This window comes from Microtus oregoni, unplaced genomic scaffold (assembly GCF_018167655.1).
Source record: "Microtus oregoni isolate MIOR12 unplaced genomic scaffold, Mior012 000003F_ref0000135, whole genome shotgun sequence".
Lineage (NCBI taxonomy): Eukaryota > Metazoa > Chordata > Mammalia > Rodentia > Cricetidae > Microtus > Microtus oregoni.
The window spans coordinates 42,197,285-42,212,356 of NW_024543062.1; the positions used below are offsets into that span (position 1 = coordinate 42,197,285).

At 41.6% G+C, this 15,072-nt stretch overlaps 1 protein-coding gene across 3 annotated transcripts in view; it reads right to left on the minus strand.

Annotated features, from left to right (window-relative positions):
* Window positions 1-15,072, minus strand: part of Cdh20 (cadherin 20) — a 250,098-nt gene that overhangs the window by 117,265 nt on the left and 117,761 nt on the right. Inside the window, exon 1 of one of the 3 annotated variants that reach the window (XM_041648985.1) lies at window positions 8,622-8,688. The exons of the other annotated variants lie outside the window; for them this stretch is intronic. The gene's annotated coding sequence lies outside the window, so the exon portion shown is untranslated. Of the gene's footprint in view, window positions 1-8,621; window positions 8,689-15,072 lie in introns of those variants that run through there. 3 annotated transcript variants of the gene reach the window in all.

The window sequence follows — 15,072 nt, forward strand, 5'->3', positions numbered from 1 at the left end:
AATGATACATCATGTAAAGCTTTGCACACAAGAAACCTCATCAGAAGTGTTTGGCAAAGATACAGAATTATACGTGAAATCTTCAAAGATACATTCTACCCAACGCAAAGATCACACTTTTAGGAATTAAGTTTAGCTTATGGCCATGGCACTCTGAATGTGCCTGATCCTGTCTGAAAACTAAGCAGGGTAAGATCTGGCTCATACTTTAATGAATAAAGTGTTTTTACTAAATAAAAAAAATCATATAAATGTTATAAGACTTTGAAGACCTATAAAATAAGGAGTGATCAAATTTGAGTACTAGTAAATACTTGAGGGAAGCTGGCATTGCAAATGGTACCAGGTCCCTGGCTGTCAACGTGGCTGTATTTTATGGGTGCCATTGCTCTTCAGTATTTCTTATTTTGGTCTCACCATCTTCAATATAATTTATTGAATGCCTTCTAGGTGATAAGTCCATTTTATTGCTTATTTGGTTTACTAAATAAAAAGAACAGTTAACACTAGAATGAGTAGAAGTCCTAAATGTTGTTCTTCTTTAAGTTCCTTAAAATTTATTCATCAGTATGTTTAACACATGCTGAGTCAAAATATGCTTCATGAAATCAATACTTTGTAAGATGAATGTGGAGAAGCCTTTTAAAATTAATATTATTAAAAGGATTCAGAAAATAATTAGAATCAATCCTACAACTTAATATATTTGGGTTGTAAACCTAGACATAACTATATACCAAGTTATCATTGATTTCTACACATAAGAAATAAAGGTAAACTAAAACAAAATTGAAACAAAATGACTACCACCTAGTCACAGTGATAGGAGATGCTACATATTATACTAGAAGAGAAAAATAATCACCAATTTACTCAGCTGTGAACTCTGTGAACAAGATATGTCCAGTGTATAGTAGTGGCACAAATGTCATAGAAGTATCCAGTCAGTTTCTGGTTATACTTAAGGTCACAAGATTAAACACATATTTGGTATTGTTATTGAAGCCAAGAATCTATGGTTAGATAGGTGATAGGCCCTATAGGAGAACCCATCACTCTTACTCTTACACTTATTATTAAATTGGTTCCTAAAGAGTTGCTATGTATAACGAATGATTTTTATACATAGATTACTGCTTCTCTCAACCATTGTCAGAGAAGCTTTGTTTTGCAGTAGATGGTGATTACTACGGGGACTCACACCTGGCTGTAGTGAAGAGAGTAAGAGACTGGTATACTGGTATGCTCTCCTAAATGGGGCATCTGTATTGAATACATCCCTCCCAATGCTCAGAGACCATTGCAGAAGAGGGCGCAGAAATGCTGCGAGAACCATGGCTACAAGGGAATGGTTTTCTGGAGCTACAGGCAAGGTGCAGGTCTGAACTCACAATGCCTGTGTTAGCAGGTACAAGATGGACTCAAGCTCAAGCCAAATAGAACCCCAGCATGGAGGGGAAGGTGAGCAAAGTCCTCCCCTTGCTGAGGAGCTACTCTTTGAGATTGAGAGGAAGTTCCCTTAAAGCTGTGGCTTCTGGTAGGTTAACTGTTTCAGCCAATAGCCACCTAAGAGTACTTGGGCTACAGAAACTAGACTCAATGATTTTCATTTTTAGTATTTTTAAAAGAGGATACAAGGTTGGATGAGTAGGGGATGTGGAGAGGTGGATCTGAAAAGAGGTAAGGAGGAGATGAATATGACCAAAATTAATTGTAAAAAATTATCAAATAATTAATAAATATTTTTTAAAATCTAAAAATATCTTATTCTTTTTGTGTGCACAAGTGTGTGTGTGTGTGTGTTTTGTGTGTACGTGTTTTGTGTGTGTGTAAGTAGGCAGGTAGGTAGGTAAGGGAATGTCATGGTGAGCATATGGAGGTTGGAATACAAATTTTGGGGGTCATGTCTCTCTTTCCACATTGGTTCCAGAGATCAAACTTAGGTTGTTGGACATGGTGATGAACACTTTGATTAATGCACAGGAAAGAGGATGGAATCTTATAGCGCTGAATATGACAAGACATTTACAAGATTGAATCTCATGATCAACCAATTTGTAAGCAGGGACATTTTAGATGAAGAATTATTAAGAATGCTCACTTACAATAAAGATTTTGTGTATTCTATTTGTTTTTTTAACTAATGTTTTTGAAATGGTATCTCATTACACACAGCCTAAGCTGTACTCAGACTCACTGTATAGCCCATTGTGATCCCACATTGACAAGCCTCATGTCTCGCCATGCCTCATTCTAGGATTATAGGTGCGGGCCATGATATTCTCTCTGTTTAGATTGGATTTTCCTGTACTGTGGCCTGAATGGTAGAGTAAGTATTCTACCATTGGAATATTATACTTCAACCTCATTTCAATTTTTATTTTGAAATAAGGTCTCACTAATTTGCCAGGCTGGCCTTGAACTCACAATGTAACCCAGTCAGATCTTGAACTTTTGATTAGCCTGTCTTAGTCTCATGAATATTTTAGATTTCAAGTGTGTGCCACCAGGCCTGACTTTCCCTGGATTCTTAATTTTCTGTTTAAAACACTGCTTTAAGTCTTACTCAAGTAAGTGATTGCATAGACAGCTACAACCCTCTTCCCTTTTCTCTTAATCAGACACATTTCAGTGTGACCACAGTTTTATCTCATCCAGAAAAGAATCACCGGACACATGGAAGAAACACAAGAGTCACATTCAATTGAACACACGAAGTCTTTCCTTGTCTCATGCCACCAACACCCTTTTGTAGAGAGAAGTTACATGGTCGGCCTATGTCAAAGTGGCTTATAGATTTTACCTGTGCTGCTGGAGCCCAGCAAAGCCAGGGGCAATAAGAATATACAATAAATTTTAGGAGAAAGGTAAAGATTTAGAAGCAATTATTGGCCAAAGGGAGAAGGTAGAGAAATTTATCTGAAATACTTAAAACTCACCAAGGCAGTGACAGTTTGACCTGAAAACCTTTAAATAACCCACTAATAGCCACCACCTTCTACCAACATGTTATAATTATTAAATACTATTTTTCTATAAAATAAGTTCTATAGAAGAGGATATGTTAAATTGCATTGATTTTCTTTTTGTTCAGCTCATGTATCTGGGTCCAGTTTCCCCTTTTAAAATATATTTGTAGAACTATTTGCTCACATATGTATGTATGTATGTATGTATGTATGTATGTATGTATGTTCATCTGCATGAGTTTGCCTATGTGCCATGGGGTGTGTGCAGTGGTTGGAGGAATCTGCGTGAGTTTGCCTCTGTGTCACGGTGTGTGTGCAGTGGTTGGAGAAATGTAAATGAGTCTGCCTGTGTGTCACGGTGTGTGTGCAGTGGTTGGAGAAATGTGAATGAGTCTGCCTGTGTGTCACGGTGTGTGTGCAGTGGTTGGAGAAATGTGAATGAGTCTGCCTGTGTGTCACGGTGTGTGTGCTGTGGTTGGAGAAATGTGAATGAGTCTGCCTGTGTGTCACGGTGTGTGTGCAGTGGTTGGAGGAATGTGAATGAGTCTGCCTGTGTGTCACGGTGTGTGTGCCATGGTCACAGGAATCTGTGTGAGTTTGCCTGTGTGTCACGGTGTGTGTGCAGTGGTTGGAGAAATGTGAATGAGTCTGCCTGTGTGTCACGGTGTGTGTGCAGTGGTTGGAGAAATGTGAATGAGTTTGCCTGTGTGTCATGGTGTGTGCCATGGTCACAGGAATCTGCGTGAGTCTGCCTGTGTGTCAGGGTGTGTGCAGTGGTTGGAGGAAATGTACAGGTGTTGTTCCTTCCTCCTACCGTATGGGTTCAGGATATGAAGTTCACGTTGTCAGCCTCTGTCTCCACTCCATCTTGCCCATCCCTAATTCCTGTCTTGGCACTATGTTTGGAGGCTATATGGTGCTCCTCACTCTCTTGGTTTTATAATTCTCTGGACCCCCTTTTAGTTACATTTCCATGGGCTATAGTATTCCAGGGATAGGAAAATGCCTTCTGAATGTTGAGGAAGCCATCTATGCTGCTGCAGGCTAATATGCACCCTTAATTACAAAAGGGATTTTTGTAAATCAGATGCTGAATTCGTGTTATTACAGAAACGGAGACCCTTGCCTTGTACATAATACACTACATAGAAAAGAGCTGTCAGCGCCCCATTGTAAGCGGTGCTTTGAGGTCCTCTCCAGCTGAGGCTTTAGAATGCAGGCTTGGCTTTGCCCAATGTTTTTTTCAGACAGGCCTTCCTTTGAACACTCACTTTATTATTTGGGAAGTGTGACAGTGACAAAATCATTTTGCTTTGTTAAAAACAAGACAATACTGTTATTTCAGCATCTGAAGAAGTCACTTATCGGATGATCTGGCTTGAAATGAGTTTAAAAACCAGAGCACTGTAGGCTTTTTTGGTTAGCTTCATTGTTAAAGATGGCCTCTGTCTGTCTGTTTTCCTGTGCTGAACATGTGGGGCACCTCTGTCCAGAGCACGTGTGCTTGAGAGAGAGCGGCACTCTCTCCAGGCATATCTACCTGGTCGGCTGCTCTCTTTCTGGTTATCCCCATATACACAGCACCCATGATGCCAGGGAAGAAAGCCATCATGCTCCTTAGGCACCATCAGTGTCGGAGGAGTCAAGGAGACATAAAGGCAGGGAGGTAGGCCAAAGAGTAACAGCAGAGAGTTAGCACAGAGGAGGGAGTAGGCAGGGAAGGAGCAGATGGAGACAGGGACACAGTAAGTTTGTATACAGAAGTGCCGGAAGCCAGTTGAACTGACAATCACCTGCAATGATATCACTGGTCCCAGTTTCTAACCTTTGAATGCTTCTTCCTTTTATCTGTCTGTCTGTCTGTTAATTACTACCTATGTACCTTACTCTACTACTCAAAGTCTCTGCCTTCAGCTGGGGAATCTGTGCCAAGTGCCAGCGGTTTCATGTCCTCCACCTTGAGTTTCATCTCACTTGACCTAAAATTATCATAAGAAAGGAGTAGAGGATTCCCCGGGAGAGCAATAAATCCTGAACACTTCTGTGGAATTAGAGTACAACACTTTCTAGCTACTGTGTACAAATCATTGTTACAAATGGCCTGGAATCCAGAGGAAAACGTGAATTCCTTAAGATAATATAGATGCCAGAGACAGCATGTGAATCAGGCTATTGAGCCATGGGGCTGTGTGTGCTCTTAATCCAGAACCTTACTTCCGTATAGCCCCATTGAACCATTTAACAAAGGTTAGTAGGTCTGTGCAAGGATGAAAGAGGGATGGGCTGCCATTACTTCCTGTGGCATCAGTGGGGTTAACACATCCTCTCAGCATTCAGAAATTTAGTGAACACTCTCAACCCTTCATTTAACAGTATTTAATAACGTCTATGTACGTCCTGTGTATTATGAAGCAAGCACACAGGACCAATAATATTTTATGCATTCTCATCAAGAGTGAAATTGTAAGGGTCATAAATAGCCTGATGGAAGGGGATGATGAACACTTGGCTCATAAATCCCATTTGCTCAGCTGGAAGAACAGAGGGTTGTGGATGGGAATTCCTCCTCTGTGTCAAGCTCTCAAGGAGACACCTGGAAAGGGCAGAGCATATAAAGAACTTGCCGTTTATGTTTGTTCTTGTTAAAGGCTTATGGTGGATCTGAAATGTTTGTCTTTCCTGATATACTGTTTGCATGTATTGGGTATTAATATGGCTGCCAAACAGTTAGTAAGTGTAAGATAGTGGATGAAATATGGGTGTCCCTCAGTACCTGCTTCTAAGAACCCTGAAGACACAGAACCCACAGATGTCATAAGTCCTTTATAAGATGATTTGCATGTCACCTATGCACACCCTCCTGTGTATATTTAATTCATATAGACATTACTTATAAATATCTAATTAAATGTAAATGTTATATATATTGTTCAAAGAATAACAGTTTTTAAAATCACATTTTCCTGAACAGTATGGATGTCTTCTCCCCCAAGATGTTTTAATTCTATGATTGATTAAATCCACAAATTCAGACTACACAAGTTCTGGTTTTCCCGTCACAGTGGAAAAATGCTTAATAAAAACTACATCCGGGAGGAAAGGTTTACTTTGGCTCTTGGTTTCAGCACATAGCCTGTTGGCTCTGTTCTTCCTGGTCTTTGTGAGGCTGAATACAGGGAGCATGCAAGGGCTGACATGCTTGTCCAATGGCAGCCAGAAAGCAAGTAAGCAAGGGACTAGTGACAGGGAGTTTTCAAGGGCACAGCCTAGCTACTTTCTCCAGTGAGAAATTACCTACAAATAGCTCATTCAACCATGGATTCATCAACTCTATATTACAGAGGCGCCCACACTTTGACATTGTAATATGATGTCATCTAAAGGTGTGTTGGTTGTACTATAGAATTGCATCTATAGCTATCTTAGGACAGCCTATAGGCTATGAGTTGGATATACATAACCTGGGTAATTGATGAGGATAATACTCTAATTTTCCATTGTTCTACTGGCTGGGCACTAAGACTTTAGCTGAGTGTCCCTTTGGGCTCATTTCAAATCCAAGTCATAACACTATAGGTAGAGTGGGACCACTGTGCATGTATTCATTCCTTCATCATTTATTGTCCACTATGTGAGACTGTGTTATATTACCTTGTTATTCTTCTCAAAGGAAACTGAGACTTAGGTTATGAACAAAATCTCAAGTCACACACTGTTTAGTGTACATGTCAGGGTTCAGACTGAGCAAAAGTCACTACCAACGTGGCCTTTCCTGACATCAGGAAATATCTAGATATAATACAGAATAAGAAAATCCTGGAAATAATTTGCTTAGTCAAAGCTAGAAATAGCCGGCTGGAATATGAAGTGAAAAAAAAATCTAAATCTTCAACCACTAATTTATTAATACCTAAAATGTGGTATGTTCATAGGGGTGAACATTATTTAAAAATTTAAAAAAATGAAGTATTAATTAGTGGTTAAAAATTGAATGAACCTTGAAAACATACAAAACAAAAGAAATAAATTACAAATGACCTTACACTATATTATGTGAGAAGTCTAGAACATACAAATCTATGACTAGGTAGAGTAGGTTACGGTAGCTTAGACCTAGTGAGGTGCCTGAGTATGCTTGTGGAAGTGGAGAGAAACATCTAACGTGTCAAGGGTTCTCTTGGCAGTGTCAGAAATGTCCTAGAACTGATTATGGTGGTGTTATATGACTGGGTCAAGACACCATCTCAATGGGCGAATTAACAATTGTAGATGATCCTTCACCCATGGTGCTGCATCCCCTTTTCCACAATCTTGGCTTTGTACATTCTGTCTTTGTTCACAAATCTACTTCTGATATTCCCTATTTCTAAAGCAATGCATTTCTGTGTGCCCCCTGCTGTATTTTGTGTTGTTTTTCCTGCAAGGGCCAATAGTCCCTTCACATGCCTAGCCTGTGTTGTGTTCTTTTTTTTTCTGATGAATTACATTGGGAAGGAAAATTATTTTTCCCACAGCAAGGAGGACCTGCATAACAGGAGAATGTGGGAGCCTAAGAAACAGGGCACATTGAGAGGAAAAGGAGGACAGAGAATGACTATTAGGAGGAATGAGAAGATCACATTTAGTCAGGGGCACTGACTCTCAGTGTAGTGTATAACGGAACAATAATGGGTAGTTATTGTACACTAGGGGCAGACTGCTAGCTTTGTTTAGGGTGAAAGAGACAGCAGCTGATGGGCCAGCTGGGCAAGTGAAGGAACACTTTCCTCAGTGTCTCCTTCCTAATGTCCAAGAAGGATACTGTACGCACATGAATATTAAAAATGTGTAGATGGAAAGAACTTAGTCAGACAGTGGTGGATTATGACTTTAATCTCAGCACTCAGGAGGCAGAGGCAGGTAGATCTCTCTGAGTCTGAGGCCAGCTTGGTCTATAAGAGCTAGTTTCAGAACAGGCCCCAAAGTTGCAGAGAAACCCTGTTTCGAAAATCAAAAAAGAAAAAAAATGTCTATGGGTATTTTTCCTGCAAGTATATTTGTACCACATACAGGCCTGGGGCCCGTGAAAGTTGGGAGACATCATTGGATCTACCTCTGGGACTCGAGTTACAGACAGTTGTGAGAAGCCATGAAGGTACTGGAACTGAACCTGGGAACCTGCTCTTTGGGAAGAACAACCAGTGCTCTTAACTACTGAGCTGTCTCTCTAGCCCCAATTCATAAAGATTTTACGTAAAGGGGACTGAAAGTTGTCTGGAATACAGTGAGACTGTTTGGTATTACTGTTTTATTACATTTTGACTGTTTGTTCTATCCTTCCCTCCCCTGTAATTTCAGGTCCTCTTCTCATTTCCTTGATTCCCTTTAAATCTGTAGGTAGAGGGCTGCTCATATGGAGCTGACAAGAATCACCTCCAGGAGAGCATGGGCAGCCTTCCAGGCTCCACACAACTGAAGGCAACTGACTGTCTCTCCCTCACAGTCTTCAGCTACCAAATAGATGCTCATCTAGTGACGAGAACGTCTGGATCCCTTTCCCATCCATGCTGGAGCCTTCAATGGTTTGATCCTGTGCAGGCAGCCACAGCTGCTGAGTACAGGAGTGCATTGATCCTGTCACGTCCAGAAGACCCCTTTTTGCTCGAGTCCTACCTGACCTCTGGCTCTGTCATCGTTGTAGTCTTCTTCGGACATGGGCCTTAGGCTTGGCTGGGCATACAATCTAGATGCGCCATGTGTGGCAGAGCACTCCCGGGCACTTACTCTTGGCACTTTGGTCACGTGTGAGTTAGTGTGTTAATTGCTGTCCACTGGAAAAAGAATGAGTAGAACTGCACTAATCTCGGTGTTTCAGATACCTGTGTAAAGAGTAGATTGATGCAGTACTGAGTTTAGCCTGGGAGCATAAAAGTCCCTCTCCCAACCATTTCCTATAGAATGGGCTTTAAAACAACCAGGAAGTGATGACTATCATCATAACATCCTTGCCACTATTTCCCCCATGGGAATCTTGCCACATTGGTTGCTATTAATGGCTCACTGAGTTCCCAGTTGAGTAAGCGTATTGATGACTTTTCCCCACCCCAAAGCTTGCCGTAACATATGGAGATGGCTTCTGATGGAGGAAAGGATCAGTTAACTCATAAGGGGTTGTTTAAAACACCAGGCACTAATGTTGGAATGTTTGTATGACTCCATGTTTGAAAAAACACGTATTATTCCACCCTCTCATTTATGGATTCTATATTCTGGTTCTTTATTAAGTAATTTACATGCATGTGTCATCATATGTTATACAACAATGGTTTATCACTTGTCTGTGTTTCACAGATATGAAAACTGAGGCCCAGGCAGTAAGTAACTTCTTCAAGGTCACACCAAGTATATGTTGCCGCCAGAAAACGCTTGACACCAACAGTGTCTCTTCATGCTACATTGCCCAAAATAGATGTGAGAAATAGACCTACACATGTTCCAAATTGTTATCTGTGGGTGACTGAGAATTCATCTTTCTAAATGCAGGGGTTCTTGTTAATCACTAAAGGAGACAGAAATGAAATTCAGGACTGTCTCTGACAAGTTTGGAAGCTCAATTAACAAGTCAAGAGAATCCAGTCACAACAAAAACAAAGAGCATGGATGTGAATGGCAATAATAACTTCTGAAAAGCCTTGCTTCATTAGTTGCCAGAGAAACTCAATTTGAACAACAAAAATATTTCTTTTCATTTTTCATTTTCAAAATGACAAAGATTATTATAAAAAGAGATGACAGAGCTACTGGCTTTTTGGCCTCATCTATGATAGATGCTTCTAGACCTTCATTGTCTCTCAAGATTTAGTAAATGCTATCTTAGAATGAGATTCGATTTGCAGAGAAGTTTTAGGCTTCCCCAGAGTCCCCATGTGCCCTTCCTTGGTTTCCTCTTTCATCATTTAGTGGATTTGTCATAGCCCAGGAGCCAATGCTGACACTTCGTTGTTAATTAAGTCTGCACCTCTGCACTTGGCTTAGCTTTGCTTCATGCTCTTGTTTTTCAGGATCCAGATAGGTTTAGTCTTGCATCTCCTCAGTCTCTCATTGTTTGTTGGATTTTAAAATGATGAGCTCTGGTTTGGTACTTTAAAGAGTGTTGTGTAGTTAGGTGGTAGTTATGCAAAACTGTGGAGAGGATCCAGGCTACCACAGTGAGAGGTAACAGATACAAAAGACAGGAAGCTAGGAGGAGTCACACAATACTGACTGAGAATTAAGGACCTGAGTAAGACCTGTCATTAACAATAGAGATGTGGATGGGGTAGACTGTGTATTCTAAGTAACAACCATCATTGACAATACAGATGTGGATAGGGTAGACAGAGAATGTATTCTGAGTAAAAACTGCCATTAGCAATAGATGTGGATAAGGTAGACAGAGAATCTACCCTAAGTAAGAACTGCCATTAGCAATAGATGTGGATGGGGTAGACAGAGAATCTACTCTAAGTAAGAACTGCCATTAGCAATAGATGTGGATGCGGCAGATAGAGAAGATACTGTAGACACACAGATATACATGTGTCACCTCGTGGCTGCCTCCTGAGAGAATGGAAAAGTACTATGGGTCTGTAAGTTGAAGATGGATGCCCCAACATTGCAAACAAACTTTGTGTGGCTGTCCAGAAGTCTGTCATTTCTAGAGTTTTGGAAGTTGTTTTCAATGCACTTTTTGTTTATTCAAATAACATTATATCCTTCTGGTGCCTTTGATGGAGTTGAAGACTAAATAGGCGCAGTTTTTCTTAGATATGATAGAAAATAAGTTAGGTATAAAATTTTGCACTTACTAAGATGGTATAGATTATGGAGTGTCTTTTTTAAATTTACCAGACACAAATTAATCAGAATTCAGTACATTATAAATGTAATCTTTATTTGAGTAGTGGTGCAGGAGAAAGGGTAGGAGGTCTGGCAGGCAGAAAGTATAAATAGAAGGAGAAATTTGAGAAGAAGCAAGAGAGAACAAGGAGAGGAGGAGGAGGAAATAAGGGAACGGAGAAAGAAGTAAAGAAAGGTAGACAGGATAGAGAAAGACAGAAACCCGGAGGGAAAAGTTAGATGGTATAATTAAGATACGGAAAGTGGGCTAGAAACAAGGCAAGCTAAGGTCAGGCATTCCTCACTAAGAATAAGCCTCTACATGTGATTTATTTGGGAGCTGGGCAGTGCCCCTTTTCCCAAAATGCGAAAGAAGAAACCATTCCACTATGGAGAAGAAGTACCCCTGTAGCAACCAGCACTTCTAACCACCCAGTCTTTCTCTAGTATCATTCTTTTGTAAAAGGACCAAGGACTCCTTGAAGAAATAGCTAAGTTTTGGATTAGGACAGGAAACACAAAAGCCTTAGGAGATCTTATAGTATGAGAAATCAAAACAGACACTTTTAAAAATGATGGAACATACCAGACTGACAGGAGTCAGTACGAAAGCACTCCCAATGGCTGGGGTTAGAAAAATTTCACAAAATTAATAATATAGTAATGAATCATAAACCAAAGACTAAAATAAATGAATATCTATTAGCCTATGTTGATAAAAATGGACAATCAAATAAGGGAAAGGAAACTAATTGCTTGCAGAAGAATTCCCAATATTTTGTGGAAATACTTTACCCACAAGGAAGTGGAGCGGGACCCCCTGTTTCCTTACGAGGGCACCTGAATAAGTTCCTTGTAAAGAGTTTACTGTAGGAGCCCGACTGTATGGGGAGCAGGCCGGACAGCAGTCTCCTGGCCTGCTGTTGCTGGTTAACACTGTGGTGAGAATGTTGCTGGTGTGCTCACAGCTCTTCAGATGGGGTGTGATGGAGGTGACACTAGACTCTTGGGCTCTTCATCAGGGTTTGCCTTAGAAGTAAATCGACTGCTTGGTTCAGAGAAGCTGTATTATGCAGCTGTCATGATTTGAAAGTATCCATATACACAGAGTGACGAGACAGAGACAAAAGGGAGAAATAGCAGGGAAATAAAGGAAATGGAAGACCAAGGAAGAAGGATGGGAAGAAGGAGAGAGGAGAAGCAGCAAGAAGAGGAAAAGAAAGTAGAAGACGGAAGGGCAGAGGAGGGAGGAAGAACATAAAATTGTGAGAATTATGTCTGCAAAATGGCCAAATGTGAAGCAATTGAGAGTTCCCTGAGAAGTATGCGACACAGCTCGTGGGGGTGCACCAGCAGGAACTGCTCCTCACCCCCTGCTCACTGAGCCCTTCCAGAGAGCCCCGCAAAGCAAACGAGAGTCCATTGCGTAGTTCTGCTTCTAGTGCGGCTGCGGATGGCTGTGACGCAAAGCCCAGAAGTCAAATGTAAGGATGCTAACTTCTCTTCTCCTTCTCGGCTACTGAAGAGTGCCAGTCTGTTAAAGTAGAACACTAAAATGAAGACCATTGCAAAGAGGAGTAACAGGTAAAGAAAGCATCAGTGTTTCCCTGAGATGGGATCAGTGAGGACTCACAGCAACCCCGTGAAGCTGCTCCCTGCTCTAGAATTGATAGGTATGTTGCTGATAACTGCAGGGTTGCCAAGCTGGATAAACTCCCTCCTGTATTGGGCAGTCTGGACATGGGACGGGAGCCTGTCTGGATTTGCCCTATATAAAAACACTTTGTACTTATTCCAGGTGATTTAGTGGATAAGTCAAATTTCACAAAAGCTAAAAATGTTTTAATGTAGTGTATCTACACTTGAAAAATAGCATTTCTTCAGAGAGCAGAAATCACTGGAGGTTTTGCATTAATTTGCTCTTAGCTTGAATAGCATATACAAACAGCTGTGATTATCCAGAGGTTATAAATAATCAGAAGGTAGAACACACAAAAGCCATACCTCATTGAAAACTCAACTTTTAGATAAGCTGGAAGAATGGAAAGGGACATTGCAGTCCTAAGATGTCACAGATAAATGCTGCCCAGCCCCCTATCATAGTCTCAGGGTCAGAACCCAGCCCAACAGCTCTTGTTCAGGACAACCAGGCGACAGAGTCGGTGAGAAAGGTGGGTGAACTGATTAGCTAGCTAGAGTCATTGTGATCATTAACACTCGTGTGTGTCAGTGTTAAGGACTGGACTTATACATGTGACACCGCTGCTCTCCCACTGGGCTGCTTCTCTAGCCCCACTAACAGCTAATTGTACACCTTAGAAGGGCCCAGACCCACAGATGCTGGTGACCGTGGGCATGCTCCTTATCTCTACCTGCTCCCCACCTCTGCAGTAGCATCGTAATGATCTCATACATTATAATTTACCTTTCGAGGGAATCTTGGATGGGAAAGAAACAACTGCTTGTTTGTTGCACTTATAAGACTTAGGATTCTCTGTGTAACCCCACACTACCCAGAAATTTAGACAAAATGCCCCTCACCTCTCCATGGAGATTTCCACCCAGTGCTCTCCATTGTGTATTCATTATAATGCATCATTATAATCACAGGGTGTGGTGTGTGAGGCTAATTCATAGTGGACATTATTGTTGTGGTATTGGCAGGTACTGGGCCCTAGAAATAATAAGGGTTGCACTATTGAGCTGCAGGAATAATGCTGATCAGGTAGTGTAGATTCTGCAGTGTCTGAAGTGCTGGGTGGTAGGCCCATTTGAGTCAGTGTTCTAGAAAGAATAAGGGACCTAGAATGATTTCATTTGCTGTACTTGGGTGTAATTCTTAAGAGGAAGTGTTTGTTTCAGGAGTCATGGGCCAGTGTTTGAAAATGCAGTGATTTTTCTCAAAATCCATCTGTGTTCTGGTTTATGAGAACTCAAGACTTGAGGCCTGTACAACAGGAGTGAGCCGTGTACAGTGAAGAAATAAGTCAGATCTATGAGCTGAGACACTGGGATGCAAGGCACCAGCATGAACTGGACTGTTCTACAGAAAGGGGCAAAGGGTCACCTGATCTGTGGCAGGACCCTTATTACTAGGCCCTGGAGATTCTGGCTGAGCTATCAGGAACAGTACAGGGAACATCACCCCAATAAATCAGGTCAAAGTATGCAGTGAATGACTCATGATACCCAATGGGCATCTTGAGGAACATACCAAGAAGCTCTCTGGGGCCACAGAGACCTCTGTGGGAAGTGTTAAGGGGAGAGAGGCCAGAGTCATGGGAGCTTGGGAGAGGAAAGAGCCTAAAAGACGCTGTCAATTGACTGACGAGTCCATTGCATGCAGCCAGATACCCGTACTGTCTACTTGGTGAAGGACAACTCCAGAAACAAGCGTCTTCCCTAATGGAAGAGAATTGAGGAAGGCTTCTCCCTTCCCTGAGCTTTCCCAGCTCTACTGTGATCTGCAGTCTGTTGATCTCACAGCATCTAGTACGTTTTGTTATCTCTATTGGACGGTTTGCAGGCTGAGTCTTCACCACCCTATCTGTGATATCCATCCCCTCCCCCACTGCCCATCACAACACTGGGAACTGAGCAGGTGTCCCACTAGTGCATTTGGATAGGCTTACCTAAAGCTAGGATGTTGGTTCATTTGAGTTCACTTTTGACTTCTTTAAAGTTTAATTTATAATGAGAAGGAGTCTGGACAGGTTTTCAGTATTTGCCCTTGCAAACCACAGGGCTGGAATGAGTCGAGAGAACATTCAGGTATACACTGTCTATTGTGTGATCCATCTGCCTGCAAAGTATATGAACTATGTATTAGTTTGCAGTAAGAAACCCAGGCTGGAGAGCCTTTGGGGACTTTTATAATATTTGGTGTTGTAAATAGGGGCGGCGGGGCTGCGTTCCCAGCACCCCGGCCGCCTGCTCGGCTTATGCCCGAAATAACAACACACAAACTATATTCATTTAAACACTGCTTGGCCCTTTAGCTCTAGCCCTCACTGGCTAATTCTGATATCCTGATCAACCCATCTCTAATAATCTGTGAGAACCGGTCTTACCGGGAAGATTCTAGCCTAGTCCATCCTGGGTCAGAGCTTCATGGCATGTGTCTGCCCAGGAGCGGGGCATGGTGTTTCTGCTCCAGCGAGCAGAGCTGTTGAGTCTGAGCTCACTTCCTCTTCCTCCCAGCGTTCTGTTCTGTTTACTCCTCCCACCTATCTTCTAACCAATAAAA